Source organism: Macaca nemestrina, chromosome 16, assembly GCF_043159975.1.
Source record: "Macaca nemestrina isolate mMacNem1 chromosome 16, mMacNem.hap1, whole genome shotgun sequence".
Classification (NCBI taxonomy): Eukaryota; Metazoa; Chordata; class Mammalia; order Primates; family Cercopithecidae; genus Macaca; species Macaca nemestrina.
In genome coordinates this window covers 86,203,124-86,221,082 of record NC_092140.1, presented here as the reverse complement: position 1 = coordinate 86,221,082, position 17,959 = coordinate 86,203,124, and the positions used below count along the sequence as shown (strand labels likewise).

At 41.6% G+C, this 17,959-nt stretch overlaps 1 protein-coding gene across 1 annotated transcript in view; it reads right to left on the bottom strand.

Moving 5' to 3' along the window:
- Positions 1 to 14,840: 14,840 nt before the first annotated feature.
- Positions 14,841 to 17,959, bottom strand: part of LOC105491751 (forkhead box O1) — a 111,446-nt gene continuing 108,327 nt past the window's right edge. The window contains exon 3 of the mRNA XM_011758417.3: positions 14,841 to 17,536. The gene's annotated coding sequence lies outside the window, so the exon portion shown is untranslated. The remainder of the gene's footprint in view (positions 17,537 to 17,959) is intronic.

The following is a 17,959-nucleotide window of genomic DNA, read 5'->3' as shown; positions in this document are numbered from 1 at the left end:
AAAAAAAAAAAAAAAAAGACTGGACCTAAATATGACCGAGCCTCTAGATCTAGTTTTCAGGTTACACAGGGGCAGAGAAATATACTAATGGCACCATGAGGATAAAATCAGCAAAGTCCAAACTATGAGACACATTACAAATGACACAGTTTCTTTAAAACAGTACCAAAAAACAAAACAAAACAAAACAAAAAAAAAAAAATAGGGGTGACCGATAGATTAAGAAAGACTCTTAGAATACATATCAAAAAAAGCAATGTATTATCAGGCATGGTGGCTCACGCCTGTAAATCCCAGCACTTTGGGAGGCCGAGGCAGGCAGATCATGAGGTCAGGAGTTCAAGACCAGTCTGGCCAACATGGTGAAACCCTGTCTCTACTAAAAATACAAAAACCTAGCCAGGCGCAGTGGCAGGCACCTGTAATCCCAGCTACTCGGGAGGCTGAGGCAGGAGAATTGCTAAAACCCGGGAGGCGGAGGTTGCCGTGAGCCGAGATCGCACCACTGCACTCTAGCCTGGGAGACAGAATGAGACTCCGTCTCAGAAAAAACAAAACAAAACAAAAAAAAAATGTATTATAATATGAATGTTATCAGGATTCTAATTTGAATGAACAAATCATAAGAAAAACCTAAAAAGTAAGTGAGAAAATGTGAACATTGTGCTAACTGGGTATTTGATAATATTAAGAATTTTTATTCTTTATGTATTATGCTGTGTTTTGTGGTTATGCTTTTCTTGTTGTTGCTTTTTTAAGTTTCTGTGCACATATATAAACACAATGTCATTAGAAGAAAACATAAGAGAATATTAGGGTAAGTAAAGATTTCTTGATGAAGACATAGAAAGCACAAATCACAAAAGAAAAAAGTAATATATTGAACTTCATCAAAATTTAAAATTGTTCATCAAAAGGCACTCAAGAAAATAGGTAACATTGGGAGAAAATACACGCAACACCTGTGTCTGAATATCTATTATATCTAATCTATATCATATACAAAGATATTACATCCTTATATACACATAGATTCCTATAGCTTATATGCAGAATATATACAGACCTCCTACAACTCAATAAAAAGACAAAAAATAATAAAATAATAAAAAGACAACCCAATTTAAACATGGATAAAATACTTGAATAGACACTTCACAAGACATACAAATGGTCAATAAGCACATGAAAAAGCATTCACCATCATAATCATCAGGGAAATGCAAGTTAAAATCATAATGAGACACCACTACGAACACTAAAATAGCTAAAATGAAAAAGATGAAAAATACCAGATTTCGGAGAGGACATGAACAATCAGAGCTCTCATGCATTGCTGGTGGGAGTGTAAACTGGTACAGTCACTTTGGAAAACCATTTGGCATTTTCTTAAAAAGTTGAATGTACCTATGATCCTGCAATTACACTCCTAAATATCCCACTCAAGAGAAATGAAAATATATGCCCACAAAAAAACTTTGTACAAGAATGTATATAGCACTTTTATCCATAATAGTCAAAAACTGGAAATAGCCCAGATGTCTATCAACAGAAGAATGGATAAACCAACTGGTATATCTACACATTGCCAATACTACTTAAAAATAAAAAGGACCTGGCTGGGCATGGTGGCTCACACCTGTAATCCCAGCACTTTGGGAGGCTGAGGCGAGTGGATCACTTGAGGTCAGGAGTTTGAGACCAGCCTGGCCAACATAGTGAAACCCCGTCTGTACTAAAAAATGAGAAAATAGCTGGGTGTGGTGGTGCATGCCTGTAATCCCATGTACTTGGGGGGCTGAGGCAGGAGAATCGCTTGAACCCGAAGGGTGGAGCTTGCAGTGAGCTGAGTTCGCACCATTGTACCCAACCTGGACGACAGAATGAGACTTCATCTCAAAACAATAATAATAAAAATAAATAAAAGGGACCAAATTACCAATACAAGCAACAACATGAATGAATTTCAAAAATAATACTCAAGTGAAAGAAGCCAGGAGCAAAAACATGTATATAGTAAATGATATGATTCCATTTATTTGAAATTCTAGAATAATAACCAAGGATTATTGAGGATGAGGATACAGTCACATACCGCATAACGTTTTGGTCAGAAATGGACCACACATGACAGTGATCTTATAAGATAATAGAGCTGAACATTGTCTATCACCTGGTAACATGGTAGCTGTCCTACTGTGCTAGAGCAATGCATACTTGTGTGTTTGTGGTGATGCTTGTATGAACCAACCTACCACACTGCCAGTCATTCAAAAGTACAGCACATACAATTATGTACAATACATAATCCTTGATAATGATAATAAATGACCATGTTACTATTTTTTACGGTTATTTTAGAGTGTACTCCTTCTACATATATATATATATATATATATATATATATTTTTTTTTTTTTTAATATTAACTGTTAGCCTCAGGCAGGTCCTGCAGGAGGTATCCAGAAGAAGGCCTTGTTATCATAAGAGATGACAGCTCCATGGATGTTATTGCTCCTGAAGACCCTTCTTCAGTGGGACAAGATGTGGAGGTGGAAGACAGTGATATTGATGATCCTGACCCTGTGAAGGCCTAGGCTAATGTGTGTGTTTGTGTCTTAGTTTTTAACAAAAACATTTAAAAAGTAAAAATATAGGCCAGGTACAGGGGCTCACACTTGTAATCCCAACACCTTGGGAGGCCAAGACAGGAGGATTGTTTGAGGCCAGGAGTTCAAGACCAACTTGGGTAATATAGTGAGAACCTGTCTCTACCCAAAAAAAAAAAAAAAAAAGGTAAAAATTTAAAACATTTAAAAATAGAAAAATCCTTATAGAATAAGGATACAAAGAATATTTTAGACAGCTACACAATGTATGTGTTAAGTGTTGTTACAAGAGTCAAAAAGCCAAAAAAATTTAAAGTTAATAAAGGGACAGTAAGCTAAGGTTAACTTATTATTGAAGATGGAAAGCATATGGTATAAATATAGTGTAGCCTAAGTGCACAGCATCTGTCGAGTCTCCAGAAGTGCACAGTAATGTCCTAGGCCTTCATATTCACTCACCACATACTCACTCACTCACTCACTCACTCACCAGAGCCACTGCCGGCCCTGCAAGTTCCATGCGTGTTAAGTGCCCTACAGAGGTGTACCATTTTTGTCTTTTATACCATATTTTTACTGTACCTTTTCTATGCTGTGTTTAGATATGTTTAGATAAACAAATACCACTGTGCTATAGTTGCCTACAGCATTCAGTACAGTAATACGCTGTACAGATGTGCAGCCTAGGAGCCACAGGCCATACCATTATAGTCCAGGTGTGTAGCAGGCTAAACCATCTAGATTTGTCCAAGGGCACTCTCTGATGTCCACATAACAACAGATTTGCTCAACCATACATTTCTCAGAACACATCCCTGTTGTTAAGCAACACTTGACTGTGTACGAAGCAAGTTTAGTCATGAGCTGATAATTATTCAACCCGAGTAAGGAGAACTCCCAACACTTTGGGAGGCCGAGGCAGGTGGATCACCTGAGGTCAAGAGTTCGAGACCAGCCTGACCAACATGGAGAAACCCCATCTCTACTAAAAATACAAAAAATTAGTCGGGCGTGGTGGCACATGCATGTAATCCCAGCTACTTGGGAGGCTGAGGCAGGAGAATCGCTGGAACCCGGGAGGCAGAGGTTGAAGTGAGCCAAGATCGCACCACTGCACTCCAGCCTCGGCAACAAGAGCAAAACTCTGTCTCAAAAAAAAAAAAAAAAAAGAAAAAGAAAAAGAAAAAAAAGGAGAACTCATGGGGGTTTATTATATTTTTATTTCTCTCTACTTTTTTTATGTTTCCAATTTTCCATGATAAAGAATAAGTAGGGGGTTGGAAGGATTGAGGGAGGAAGAGAGGAAGGAAGGGAGTAAGGGAGGGAAGGGTGGGGAGAGAGGAGAGAGAGAAGGGAAGGGAAGCGGGTAGGACAGAGTCCAAAAACAGGACCGACCTCCACAGCCCTGAGGACATGGCTGAACACCAACTCTGCGCCATCACAGATGTTCCTAATGACGCCCCTGAGGCATCAGGAAAGGCCAGGTTGTATTGGATATGATCCTTGATTCTTTTTGCAACAGAGATTGATTTATGTCCACTTTGGGGGACACTTTACAAACAGCATAGAAAAAAATCCAGGCATCCTCCTTCAAATGTTCCTCAGCATTTGTGGCATGGAACAGAGCTCGGCCTGAGGACACCACCCAAATGAAGTGTCAAAGTGTTATCATCATGGAGTGTCTGGCCCTGCCCCAGGCGGCTCCGACCTTGGCCGCTGCTCCCTCGCCAGGGGTTTGGAAGTTGCCCTGGAGCTGCCTTTGCCCTGGAGCTAGCCTGAAGCAAGGTGGTGTCCACCCAGCCTGGAGTATGGGAAATTCATCCCAGCACCAACAACTGGGTCTAGCTTATGCTACCTCAAAGATCTTGTAAGAGGAGCTGCTTCTGTTTCACAGCTTTAAGAAAAGAGAGGCCCATTTCCAATGGAAAACAGACCCTCTGCGGGGGCTGGGTTGTTATTTTCCTCAGACCTGGATGCATTTAGCTCAGCCATGTGGTCCCCCCAGATCAAATAAGCCGGTTTCCAGATCTGCCTTTTGGCTCAAACGGTTTCAATGCCACTCCACAGTGTTATTCAGGGATTGATCCTTGTGCTGGCAAGACCAGAGGAGAGGCCAAACCAGGCCCAGATGCGCAAGCTCCCAGAGCAGGAGACCAGGCTGTCCAACTCACTTATGCGGCACCCACAGTAGGTTAGGGAGGGAAAAGCCTCTGATGAATGATGGAATTTTCAGTTTCATGGCCTGCTATCAGCCCAGTATTTATTTGATCCAAAGAGCCTATTTTTACAGACTACTTCATGACATCTTTCTGCTAACCCACACTACACACTGAAGAGCAGCAGGAGACTGCAAGCCTCACGAGGAAAGACAGCGCGTCTGTCCCAGTCACCACACAGGATGTCTCTAGCATCTTGCATAGGGCCTGCTACGCAGTGGATACTCAGTAGGTAAATGTAACTATTGAATGAATGAATGAATGAATGAATGACAGAAAATGTTACAGCGTTTCTGTAGTCTAAGAGCAGTCCTCAAATTTCAGTGTTCGTAAAAATCACCCGGAATAATTAAAATACAGATTTCTCCACCATCACAACCCCCATCCAAGATCCTGTTTCTGTTTCTCAGAGGTTCTGGAATTTGCATTTTTTACCAATCTTCCCAAGTAATTCTGTTGCCAACGGTTAGTAGCTCACATTGGAGAAAGTCTCATCTCTGAAGTTCCCTTACAACTTCAGGGTCTTGGGTAACTAAACTCAGGGTTCCCTCAGGGTCTTGGGTAACTAAACTGCCCCCCGCCCGGGGGACTCATTTTTCACTTCTCCATGGTCCCCAGCGAATGGGTTTTTGCTCTACTCTTTTTAATTCAAAGGGAGGCTGAGGAATTAGCGTTGGCAGAAGTGGTTGGTATCCTTGGATGGAAGGTATTATAAATGCAAAGCGCTATTAAAATCACAAAACCTTTTGAATAAAAAGCCTTTCCTAATAATCCATACACTTTTCTTAATCATAGTTTTTTTCCTACAAGTCTTAGAAGTGCCCTGGAAAAAAAACAAATCAGCTTATTTTGCATAGAAACAACCAATTCCAACACTTGCTTTATGCTGGTCAATGTCCAGCCTTGCTGCTTCCAAACGTTTCCTACATGGGGCCTCTATTCTCTATAGCCTACAAGGTGACAGGCACCTCCCTGTCAGGCGTAAGCCTGCAGCTCTCTTTCTGGATGACACATTTGAGGCAAAGAGCAGCTTGGCTTCAGAATGCTTACTAAGGTCAAAGCAGCACCTTTGGGAGCTGATTCACATGTCTTCTAATCCCAGAGGGGCCATTATTGTCCATAACAAACACTGAATTTTCATTCATTCAATTCATAGCAGTCTCCCCAACACTCACATCCAGCAGCGGGGAACATGGCTGAGATCTGAGCCAACTCTTTGCGTAAGGAAAGGTAACTCAAACGCTGGAAGTATTACATGATAGAATGCCCAGGCCTGGAAACATTCCAAAGTCTTTTTTTAGTTATCCAGAAATGACAAAGGAAATTATTTACTCCAGAAAGGTTTGCAGATTGGTGTGGCTGAGGGATCCAAGAAAGCATTTTTCCTATGTCTTCCTCCCTCTCTTCTACTCCTGCCAGTAACCAAGTGACAACAGTATTGCTAGTCATCTATTTTTTTAATCATGTGATTTTCTTACAAAAGACAAGGACAATTGCTCAGATTGTTGTTTCCAAAAAAAGGCACATGATGGTTAGATGAGATTCCATACAGCTGTTAAATGCTTCCAGCCAGCCCTATCCAGGGTTTTGAAAATTATAGCCACGTTTTTAATGGAACAACAATTATTGAAGACAGAAAAATGGAGTCAGAGGGGAACTAGAAACTTACAGATAATATTGACTTAAAATATAGCTCATAGGACTCTTAGAACTTTTGAGTCTCAGAAGATGCATTTACAAGTACACATGAAGTTTTCTATTCAGGTTTTTTTGTGGAGAGGTTTTGTTTTTGTTTTTGTTTTGAGATGGAGTCTCGCTCTGTTGCCCAGGCTGGAGTGCAGTGGTACGATCTCAGCTCACTGCAACCTCCGCCTCCCGAGTTCAAGCAATTCTCCTGCCTCAGCCTCCCGAGTAGCTAGGATTACAGGCGTGCAATTAACCATGCCTGGCTAATTTTCGTATTTTTGGTAGAGACGGGGTTTTGCCGTGTTGACCAGGCTGGTCTGGAACTCCTGACCTCAAGTGATTCACCCGCCTCTGCCTCCCAAATTGCTGGGACTACAGGCGTGAGCCACTGTGCCCAACCAATTCAGGGTATGTTTTCTCACAACTTCCCAATTATTTCTAAACAGAATTGCTTGACCTCAGGAGGTCCTCCTTTTCACCAAGACATTGTTTTGGTAGGAGTGGGGAAATAAAACAGGAAAAACTTTTCTGTCTTGCAAAGGAGAATTAATTTCCTTTCAAAATAATATTTAATTCCAAAATATTTCAAAAATATTTGAATATTTCAAGGACTTCAAATTAATTTTTTTTTTAAGTCAGAACACGAAATCCACATATTTTATCCAATCCCATTAGGCTGGGGAGAGATGGAGACACGCCCATCACACAACCGAGGCAAAAACTACAAATAACACTGCAATGTCCTTCTCAGGTGAGGTGGCATGAAAACAAATCACATATCTATTTAATTAAGGGTGGCCAGTTGTCTTGTTAAAAAACAAACAACCTCAGAGACTATAACTGTCCCAAGACGAGCACATCCTAGCTCTGCCTATGAACATGCCACCCTTTCTGGGGGAAAGCAGATAAACTGGCATTTCAGTCTTGTTAATGGTAATTTCGGAAGTAGGAACTAAGTGAAAGGGCTGCCTCTGTCCCTGGAGCCCAGAGAAAAACCTCCATGTAAAGAAAGGATTCTGCAGCCCTGGAGATGGCTGGAGGGCAGGCCAATGGATCCCTTTTAGACATTTCATCATTGCCCACACCTTTCTCTCTTGCCTTTGTACTTGCCTCGGTTGAAGTAATAGCAGCTCCAGACTTGTCAAAAGACTTGGGGGTTCTTGGTCTGCTTTTAATTTGGTGGAATGTTGGCAGATGTGGGCTGGCTCACCAAAGAAGAATGTCTTTGGCTGTGTCCAGTGGTCAACTGCACTGGCCAGTTGCTTCGGGCTCAGTGGGAGGCTGTTGATGACCCAAAGTCAGGCAGGCCTGGCTCCAAACTTCTTGTTAGGATGGCTACATGGCTGCCTCGGGAGATTGTTAGTATTTAGCCAGGGCTAAACACAGCCACAAGGCTGTATTTGGGAAAGGAGTCTTAAATGGTTCCAGTTCACCTGTGTAACGGCTCTGATACTAGGGGGTGGGGTGGACTTTAATGATAGGGGAAGGCTTTGAGCTGGACTTTGGTAAGGAAGGGAGGAGCAAGACATTCCAGATAAACAGACATTCTGGATAAACACACCTTCCAGCATGCAAAAAGGCCGGAAGCATAAAAGGGAATGGAGTGTGACTGGTGCATATAGTGGAGATGCGAAGGCAAAGGTTGGTTGGGAAGGTCCTTGCATGCTCTCTGAGTACCTTCAGGCTGCTATAATAAAATACCATAATCCAAGTGGCTTAGAAACAACAGAAATTTATTTCCCTGTTTTGGAGGCTGGGAAATCCTAGACCAAGGCCCCTCCCTTTCCTGGTTCACAGATGGCACTTTCTAGGAAGAGGTAACTAGAGACAGGTACCTCTTTCGGGTTTCTTTTGTGAGGGCACTAATCCCATTCATGAGGGCTCCACTCTCATGACCGAATTACCTCCCAAAGGCCCCACCTCCTAACATTGTCACCACAGGGGTCAGGATTTCCACATTTGCAACATTTGAATGGGGCGGTGGAGGTACACAAACATTCGGATGGTAGTATGTGTCATAGATTCAAGTTTATGCTGAGACACCAGGCTAACATTCCTTTAGAAGAATAACCCTCCAGCCTGTGACAGATTCTTCCAGGGGGCCTCTGAGTCCTCTCACCCACTGGGTGCTCTTGGTATGTCTACTGTGAGGTGAGCGTTTCAGGAAGTAATTAAAAAGCAGTGATTTGTTGATAGGGTGAACATATAATTAATCACCCAAACCTGAACACTTTCACTAACAAGAAGAACTTACCATAACTGTGCTGGGACACCACCTTTTCCTAAGCAAACCAGAACATTTGATTGCTCTTATTTTGTGAGCCCTTTCTATATGCCAATCACTACCATAAAGGCTTGGTTAACTCGGGTTATTTAATTTCCACAGTAACCCCAGTATGCAGGTGTAATTCCTCCCATCAAAAATGACTCTAAAAAGCAGAACTGGCATTCTTTGCATTCCTTTTCCAACTCCAGAATCTTTCTCTTGCACACTCATATTAAAAGCTGGGTCCATGCTTACGGCATCAGCCTAACCTGCTGTGTGTGTGCCCTTCCCAGTCACTGACATCTAGTGGCTACTGGCTCCGCATTTCTCCCCCATATTAAAGGCACTGGCACTAAATGTGACTCCTCTCCACCCCAAGTCCCTTGGTTAGCTCTGAAATCTAATTTGCATGCTACATTCAATCTTGAGGCCCTATCATCCATCCCCTAACCTCTTCTCCTCTAGGGCCCTGGACTTCACAGCTTCTAAGATACCTGCTGCCATGACCTCACCCCAGACCCTTCCTCAACCTCCTATTCTATCTTTCCCTTACTTCCATTCTGCCTGTTATTCTGGCACCAAAATCATTAGTCCTTTAATGCCTTCATACACCCAGTCGGTGGTGTGTTGGCCAATGTTTAACAACCTGCTCTGTGGGGAAATAGTGTGTGCCTGTATATACGTACATAAATGAAGAATTTCCTGATACAAAAGATGAGTAACAATTTACAAATAATAAAATATACGATACTCTCTACTGTAAATTATATTAGGTCAACTGATTCTCACAGAATTCTCTGATTGATTTTTTTGGTGTACTTTTATCCATAGCCAACATATATGGTGGCAATCCAACCAGGACTTGATGAACGGACTTGTATCCCAAACCATTTTTTTCCTCAGATTTACTTTCTCAATAAACTGATGTGATTTAACTGTTAAACTATTTCTCACTCTCACCCAAATTATATTAGTGAAGCTGAAACTCTGCTTCATGTCAGCACAGTAGCAGTGTTAACAGTGAAATAGCAAAAGAGCTAACATAACTCACTCCATTTTGGTTTAAGTGGCCCTTACCCATTTCTGCACATAGGCAAGGAAAATTTTAGAGTACTATTAATATGCAAAAACAGCAATCATGTAGTTTTAAAAACTAACTCTGGGATTACAGGAGAAATATGTAAACAACTATGTTTTTGTTAAAGATTTATAGGAGCACTGTGACCTGACCAAGGACAAAGAAGTTCCTGAACCCTTGTTGGCACCCAGATGTCGGTGGTTATCTGTTACCTCTTGATCTCAATCCCCTCCTCTTCCTTCTGTCCTTAACATAAAAAGAGCCTAAAATTTGTACTGTCTTAAGATGGTACCTTAGAAGGCTAGTTTCTCATCTTCTTGGTTTGCTGGTTCTCCAATTAATCCTGCTTTTCCTCCCACCAACCCTTGTCTCTCGAATCTAGCTTTCAAGCAGTGAGCCAAGCCACACCTGGGATCAGTTATGGGAGCACACCATTACACAGCATCCTCACCATGCAACACAGTTGCAGCCAACAACCTCAATGGTGGACAAGACTAACATAAATACGATCATTACAAAATGAGGAGTTTTGAGGACTTACTATCTTTGTTTTTAAATATAATAGTTTATCTGACTTGTTGATAATGAAGGTGTTTAAAATTGGCTCACAAAACTTCTGCAAGTTTAACCATTCATTTTTCTGGACCAGGTGACTGGGCTCCAACACACACCACTGTGGCCCCATCGACCTCAGGCTTTTCCTCTCCTCTCTTCTCCTCTCTCCTATCTTACAGATGGAGTCCCACAGAGTGTATTCTAGACTCAGATGAGGTCGAGGTCAAGAAAGCTTAAATGCCTGTAAATTCTCTTAGTACGGGTTCATGTTGGGGAACTTCTTGGGGAATAAATATCAATACTAGTTTTTATTGGGTAGATACAGGTTTACAGTTTTACTACTGATAATACTTTAGAGTTGCTGAAGAAAAACAGGCCCACTCACTCTTGGAAATGGGCCTGTAAACTGTCTACACTCTCCTGCTTAAGAAATGAAACACAGCAAATAGGAATGCAGAAAAACACTGGGGGCTGGGCACGGTGGCTCACGCCTGTAATCCCAGCACTTTGGGAGGCTAAGGCAGGTAGATCACAAGGCCAGGAGTTGGAGACCAGCCTGGCCAACATGGTGAAACATCATCACTATCGCTAATACAAAAATTAGCCGGGTGTGGTGGTGCACACCTGTAGTCCCAGCTACTTGGGAGGCTGGAGCAGGACAATCAACCGAACCCGGGAGGTGGAGGTTGCAGTGAGTGGAGACTACACCACTGCATTCCAGCCTGGATGACAGAGTGAGACTTTGTCTCAAAACAAAACAAAACAAACAAACAAAAACCAGAAAAACATTGGGGATGTACCAAATAGTTCTCACTTATCCTGCAGGGAGACGCTGTCAGAAGCCCCACTACGGAAACATCCCAAGGGCTACTATTACCTAAGATGACACCACTCAGCTGTGCAGGCTTTCTCCCTGACACAGGAAACCATTCGCAGACATTACCTCATCCCTCTAATCTCCTATCAAACCTGTGAGGCAGGTAACAGAAGGTATCCTCATTTTCCCTGTGGGGAAATTGCTGCCCAAGCATCAGAACTTCCCACTCGGCACACACTCCAAGTGTCCCTGACACCAGCATAGACTAAGAAGTGGGCATCTCTGGCTTATTCTGGGACCAAGTGCTAAAGTGCAAATGGATATCTCTCTATCCCAATTCATCACGAGAGAAAAATCTGGTTTAAAATGTGAGCCTTATTCTAGGCAGCTATCTCATCTAAGGTCATCCGACTTGGGCAGCAATTTTAGTACTTTACAAGTCAAGTATGTTTGCAGAAACTCTAGCAACTGCAAGAACCCAGCAGGGCTCCTATGCTGCCACCTGCAATGTGTTTTTGTAGGAATTCTTTCTCAAAGTTGCTTGTTCGGGGATTTAAGCTCACAGAAGTTAATATGTAAAGGACAAATAACAAGCGACCTTCTTCCTGAAGGATGTAAATCTCTACTTTCCACCAGTGGCTTCCAAGAAAACAAGAGAGTCACTTTGGGGAGATACGACATGAGAAAGGTACTAACGGCAACAAATTTCCTTCAGCCTTGGAGTCCGTGGAAATATGGGTGCCGAGGCCTGGGGGTGGAAGTGTCCTGCCACCAGTCAAGCAGGAAAAGCGGGCCCCAACCGTTTTTTACTTTGCTTCTTCTAACAGGTGAATGCCTTCTCAGTACAGAGTTCCCTCCTCCCACAGCCACATCACCAAAGCCACGCACTTGCACAGAAAGTCCCTTCTCGGCCGGGCGCGGTGGCTCAAGCCTGTAATCCCAGCACTTTGGGAGGCCGAGACGGGCGGATCACGAGGTCAGGAGTTCGAGACCATCCTGGCTAACACGGTGAAACCCCGTCTCTACTAAAAAATACAAAAAAAAACTAGCCGGGCGAGGTGGCGGGCGCCTGTAGTCCCGGCTACTCGGGAGGCTGAGGCAGGAGAATGGCGTAAAAACCCGGGAGGCAGAGCTTGCAGTGAGCTGAGATCCGGCCACTGCACTCCAGCCTGGGCGACACAGCGAGACTCCGTCTCAAAAAAAAAAAAAAAAAAAAGTCCCTTCTCCCTATTGGCTTCAAAAACTCTCTTTAGCTTTCGGATGCCCCCGCGACACTCCGTAGCTTCCTCCCAAGGCCTACGGCTCCGCTTCACGTCTGGTTTCCTGATGTATTACCCACCACCACCGAGGACTACTTCTTGTTCTCCTTTATCCCTGCATACAGCTACCTCCCTTTCCAGTCCACCAGAAATTCCATTTTTTCTAGTTACTTAAACTAAAAGACACCCCAGAGTCTATGATTTGACAAGTGGACTTGTACCCCAATCCACTTTTTCCCAATAATTTTCTCAATAAATGTAACTGGTGTGATTTAAGTGTTAAACTATTTCTCACCAAAGCAACTTTTACACCACAACAACAAACTGTAATAAGGAAGCCTACCAGGAATTGACCTTCATACACCTGGGCCCAGAATGAGCACCACCAGATGATACAGGGTTTGATGTGTACGTGATGACGTCTGCTTCAGAGACTGCCACTGTTAAGCATGGTATATCCAGTGGAACAGCCCTCCACCTACCTTACCTAACCCCACCAACCAGCGCAGTGTCCTTGTTATAGGTCACCGGAAACACGGAGAAACAATAGCCAAGGCAAAGGTCTTCCAGTGTGGCCGATTCACAGGTCAAGAAACAAGCCTAGGTACACAGCCTGATTCTACCGTCGGCTCTGGTCACATCAAGGGCCTAGATAACTGTCCAAGGAAGGAAGCCCGTCAGGCTACAAAGGCTAACACCGAGCTCCTCCTGGGAGGCCTCCCAGGGAAACCTTCCTGCTATATGTTATCAATTGATGTAAAACTTGGAAACTGGCCTCAAGTAATGACACTGGATGTGCAGTTTTGTATATATGTGCAGAGTTATGAAGGCTAGCTGGTCAGAGTTCTGGGGTATAATCAAGGGCTTTTTCCTAATTTGGACTAGATCTGCAGTATTCACACCGAACTGTGCATGAGCCCCAGGGGATGGGGGTAGGTGCTTTCATCTCTTCTATACATTGGGCTTCTGGCTATCGTGTCTTTTAAAGAAAGGGTTTCCACTTCCACATGTGGGTAAATTTTAAAATACTCTGAAAGCGGGATGGACCCTCAGTGTCTACACAGATAAAAAGAATAATCTTCTTCCTTGCTTCTCCAGCTCGTTCACTTGTCCGGTCAGAAACTCAGAAATTAAGAGAAAGTAGGCTTCACAATGATTTTAAAATGCATCTTAACCATCTTAATCTAATCCTGGCTCATTCCTCAGACATCTTCTGAAAAAGGCAAACATAAACTTCCCATCTACAGCTACTTAAAGGAGGGCTGATCCTCCCTCTTCAGCAAGGTGTGCAGTAGAGACTGGAGGAGCACTTATGACCTTAGCCATGGGGTTCAGGCACTCCACCTACCATATCTGCTCTGTGACCTCCTAGCCAGACCCTCCTAACTTGCCCTCAAGGTATTTTTACCTTTAGCAGAGTCTGTTCTAACATAAGACTTAATATGTCTAGTAATTACTGAAATTGATGTAGTTTCAGACATTCCAAAGATGAAGTATTCCAGGATTGTTATCAGGGATTGTACTTGTTCCCCATCTCAGGGGACTACGGTTTGGTCCCAGAGGGGCTGTTCCCCTTTTCTCCAAAGGAAATACCAGATTTGAACCAACCATAACACTGTGGCTGACAAGACTTAACTCAAGTATTTAATAGCTGCACAAAAAATTTCCTAATAAAGAGCTTATTCTGCATAATTAGCAAAGAAAGACACCCAGCCATTTAAACATAATTTATGTACATTTATGGCTTTATACAATTATAGCAAAGATTGTTCTTGTGTCTGTAAGTACATCAACATCATCAGGCACTTCTCAGAGAGTATCGGAGAACAGGAACGTGGAATCTGCACTGTTACTAAACTCGGGTAGCAAAATGCAGGAGGCATGACTACATCCTGATGGGACTTACATTGCCATCCCTGAGGTGCCAGGCTGTGCCCACCTCAAGGAGAGGCCAACTGTAATGCCAGGCTGGTCTGTTCGCATAAACCACAATGCTTTTTTTTTAAAATGAATGATTATTCCCAAACTAAAACCAGAAAAGAAACTTCTCTTTTAAAATTAGTTATAAATTAAGAACTCTTAAGAGCTTGAATGTAAGAATTTTAAGTTGGGGCTGGGGTTAATTGGTAGCATATATCCAGCAGTTGAACAAGTCCAATTTGTATATCGTTGGAGAATGATTTCCATTTTAAGTGTCCTTATCCTCTTCTTGGGATGTTCCATTGATTTACTTCTCACTGGGATACATTTGCTCATTAATTTAGACTTTGTCAGTTTGTCAAAGCAGAACTTTCCAAGTAATACATCTATTACCTAAATATATTCCATACGTCTATATTACGGAAACAATACATCTTTATATTTAAAATATCTGAATAGCTCTATAATACAATATGCTTTTAATAACAGTACAAACCAGAGAAAATAAATCAAACAAGGCTGCATAGGTGATATCATTTGCACATTTCACAAAGCAATCATGTACAATAACTGATATATACTCATTACTCCAGAAAGTCAGTATTCTTACAGGAAAAAAAACTACCAGAGGCCACATAATGTTTGCTTTCCAGACAGACCAGATGCTTTTCCCTGGACCTCACTGTTGTCAGAGAGCTACCCAGGATTCATGTCAGGATTTTAACACACAATGGCGGCTTGGGGGAGGTGTGATTACCCAGACTCAGGAGGAAGAAACATTTTCCTAAGAGCTACTCTATGAAGTAAGATTTTAACAGTGATTTTAAGTGTAGTTGTCTCTTCAATGAACAAATGGGGGCTCTGAGGTTCCTTGTATTATGGTGCAGTAATGGCATGGGAGGAAAGTGACAGTACGTAGTAATAGAAATGAGTACACAAGTACTTTGGCACCAAGTTCAATTACACACCCGGGAGGCTGTGCTTAGAGGAACTCGGGTTTCTAAACCCAGCTATGTCTTGGAGTGCCCCAAAATGAGGATGGTTAGAGTGGTGGTTGTTCAATGAATCTTCAAAAAAAAGATCACAGTGGGAAGCTTACAATCGAGCTGGCTTACTGTAGGTAATCTGATCAGGAACACTTGTGTTCTTGTTAAACATTTAGGAACTACTAAGCCAAAGAAGATGCAATTAACATACAAGACAAAGCAAGTGTGATGTGGACTATATACAGAAAAATTAGATCCTTCTCAAGAACGCAAGAGGAACAGTGCTCTGCACCTGTTCTCTTCATTGTGATGACTTTGGGCTTTCCACATGACTTGAAAATACTGATGGACTGAATAGGACACAAAGCCAATTAATTTGGTCTGTCAGTTACAGGTAATTGGGAAGTAATAAAACCATAATGATAGAAATTACAGTTTAGGTTGCTACAGGCTAAAGACATTTTTGAGTTCTTAAGCCAAGGCTTTTAACATAATCTCAATGCACAACTTACAGCTGGAAGTTTTCAAATAAATCTCCCCAATTTTTAAGTAAGTTCTATTCCATTTGCTACCCATCTGAACTTATGAACACAAACTCTACAAACCACACAAGTCCCATTTTTAAATTCCCTCATTCCACTTGAACTTCCACAGTGTGCTAAGTAACCTAATCTGCAGCAGAAGGGAGAATGGGAAGAAGTGTGAGTGTTGACATAATTCCTCAAGGCAGAACTACAAAACCAACCTCCACCTGGACTGAAATAAGAGCAAAGAATTACGAGGGGAAACTTTTGCTAAAGCTCAACTCAAAATGGTAAAGTGGATCAAAATCCCTTGTTTGACAAAGGACCATTGCTTTAGATGCAGATCTCCCTTTTCTGATCTGCAAACATTATGAGGCCTCCCAGGACTACAGAGGTCTCTAGAGAACACTTGTTGCTATGCAGTGCGCATAGTTCAGTAGAAGCAGATGAAATTTCTTTAAAATACATACATAAAAACATATTAAGTTATCCTAAATATGAAACGCAAAGTGTCCATAACTATACATCACTTTCCTGCCCAAATAGGGCCTGAAACGTTGAGTATGCAAGTACTAATTACAATGATTTAAGATTAGTCAGAAACATCACTAAGTAGCATCCCAAAGTGTACAAACCAGTTAAGCACGTATAAAATTAGTACTAATCCAGTTAGAATACAAAATGAAAATTATGAATGCTGCCCCAAATACCTGTGGTTCCACAAAATTTACAAGCCGACTATGTAACAAAGTAGACTCTAGTTTTAAGAAAACATTATTACAGTTCAATATCTATTCCAAAAATGTTCTTAAGTCCCACCAATAACGTCAAAAATCATTTATCTGGAAATTAGAACCATTTGAATGTTTGTACAAATTTGCAAATAACAAAATAAACAAAAAAAAAAAAATAGAAAAGACCTGTACAAAGCTGGCATTTAACCTTTTTTTCCAAAAGTTTAACAAGTCCATTAATTTAGCAGATTGATAACAGGCTACTTGGTTCTCATGTGAATTCTGTGGCAACATGAACAGGTCCAAAGCTGTTCAATGGAGGTGCAGAATGGAGATTCAGTTCTTTGTGATCCGTCAGTTCCGCAGAAAACAGGTAGTACAAACCAAAGTTTAACTTATCAAGACATGAGACCCATCACAGTATTACAAAAAGAGTATAAACTTTCCTTGGACCAAATGGATATTTAAAAAACAAAAACAAAAACAAAAACAAAAACACACACAAATACAATCTGTATCTACTGCTTATATACAAAACGTGAAAGCACACCAGGATCTGAAAATCTTTTCTGCAATTATATGGTGTAGTGAGTTTGGCACTTCATTGTAATGAAATTTCCAATGGCACGGTCCTTATCTACAGCAGCACATAACCTGCACACATTGGGCAAACATCCTGTACAGGAAAAATGTCTTTGCTGCCAAGTCTGACGAAAGGAAAAAAGGAAGGTTTTTTTCGTTTTTTTTTTTTTTTTTTCCGTTTTTTTTGTTTTGTTTTGTTTTGTTTTTTAAACCAAGAAAACTAAAAGGGAGTTGGTGAAGGACATCTTTGGACTGCTTCTCTCAGTTCCTGCTGTCAGACAATCTGAAGTACTTTTAAGTGTAACCTAGGAAAAAACACATACACACACACACACATACACACAAAATGAAAATATAGCCAAATTAAAATCAATTCAACTTAACATGTTCAGAGTGGCAGACATACTTAGGGGCAAAAAGCTAGAGCTTTCTCAAACAGCTCTAAAATCATTCAATGGGGAAAATTCTACTTTACAAAAAACCCTTCAGCATTTGATTTATATCAAATGTATTCATTTATTGAAGAGCTACTAAAAAGATGCAGCCATCAAACTGTCAAAAAGAAATCTTTAAAGCAGTTAAAGGAAGCTTCCTTCTGTTGAAGCTAGGAAGGAAAATTGATAAGCTGCAAAAAGGACAGAGAATGAATGATAAAAGATCCCTCTCTGCAAGGGGCAGTCAGTTGACATCAAAGATGTGCTAACCATGGCAAGTTACTGTGTTCCTCC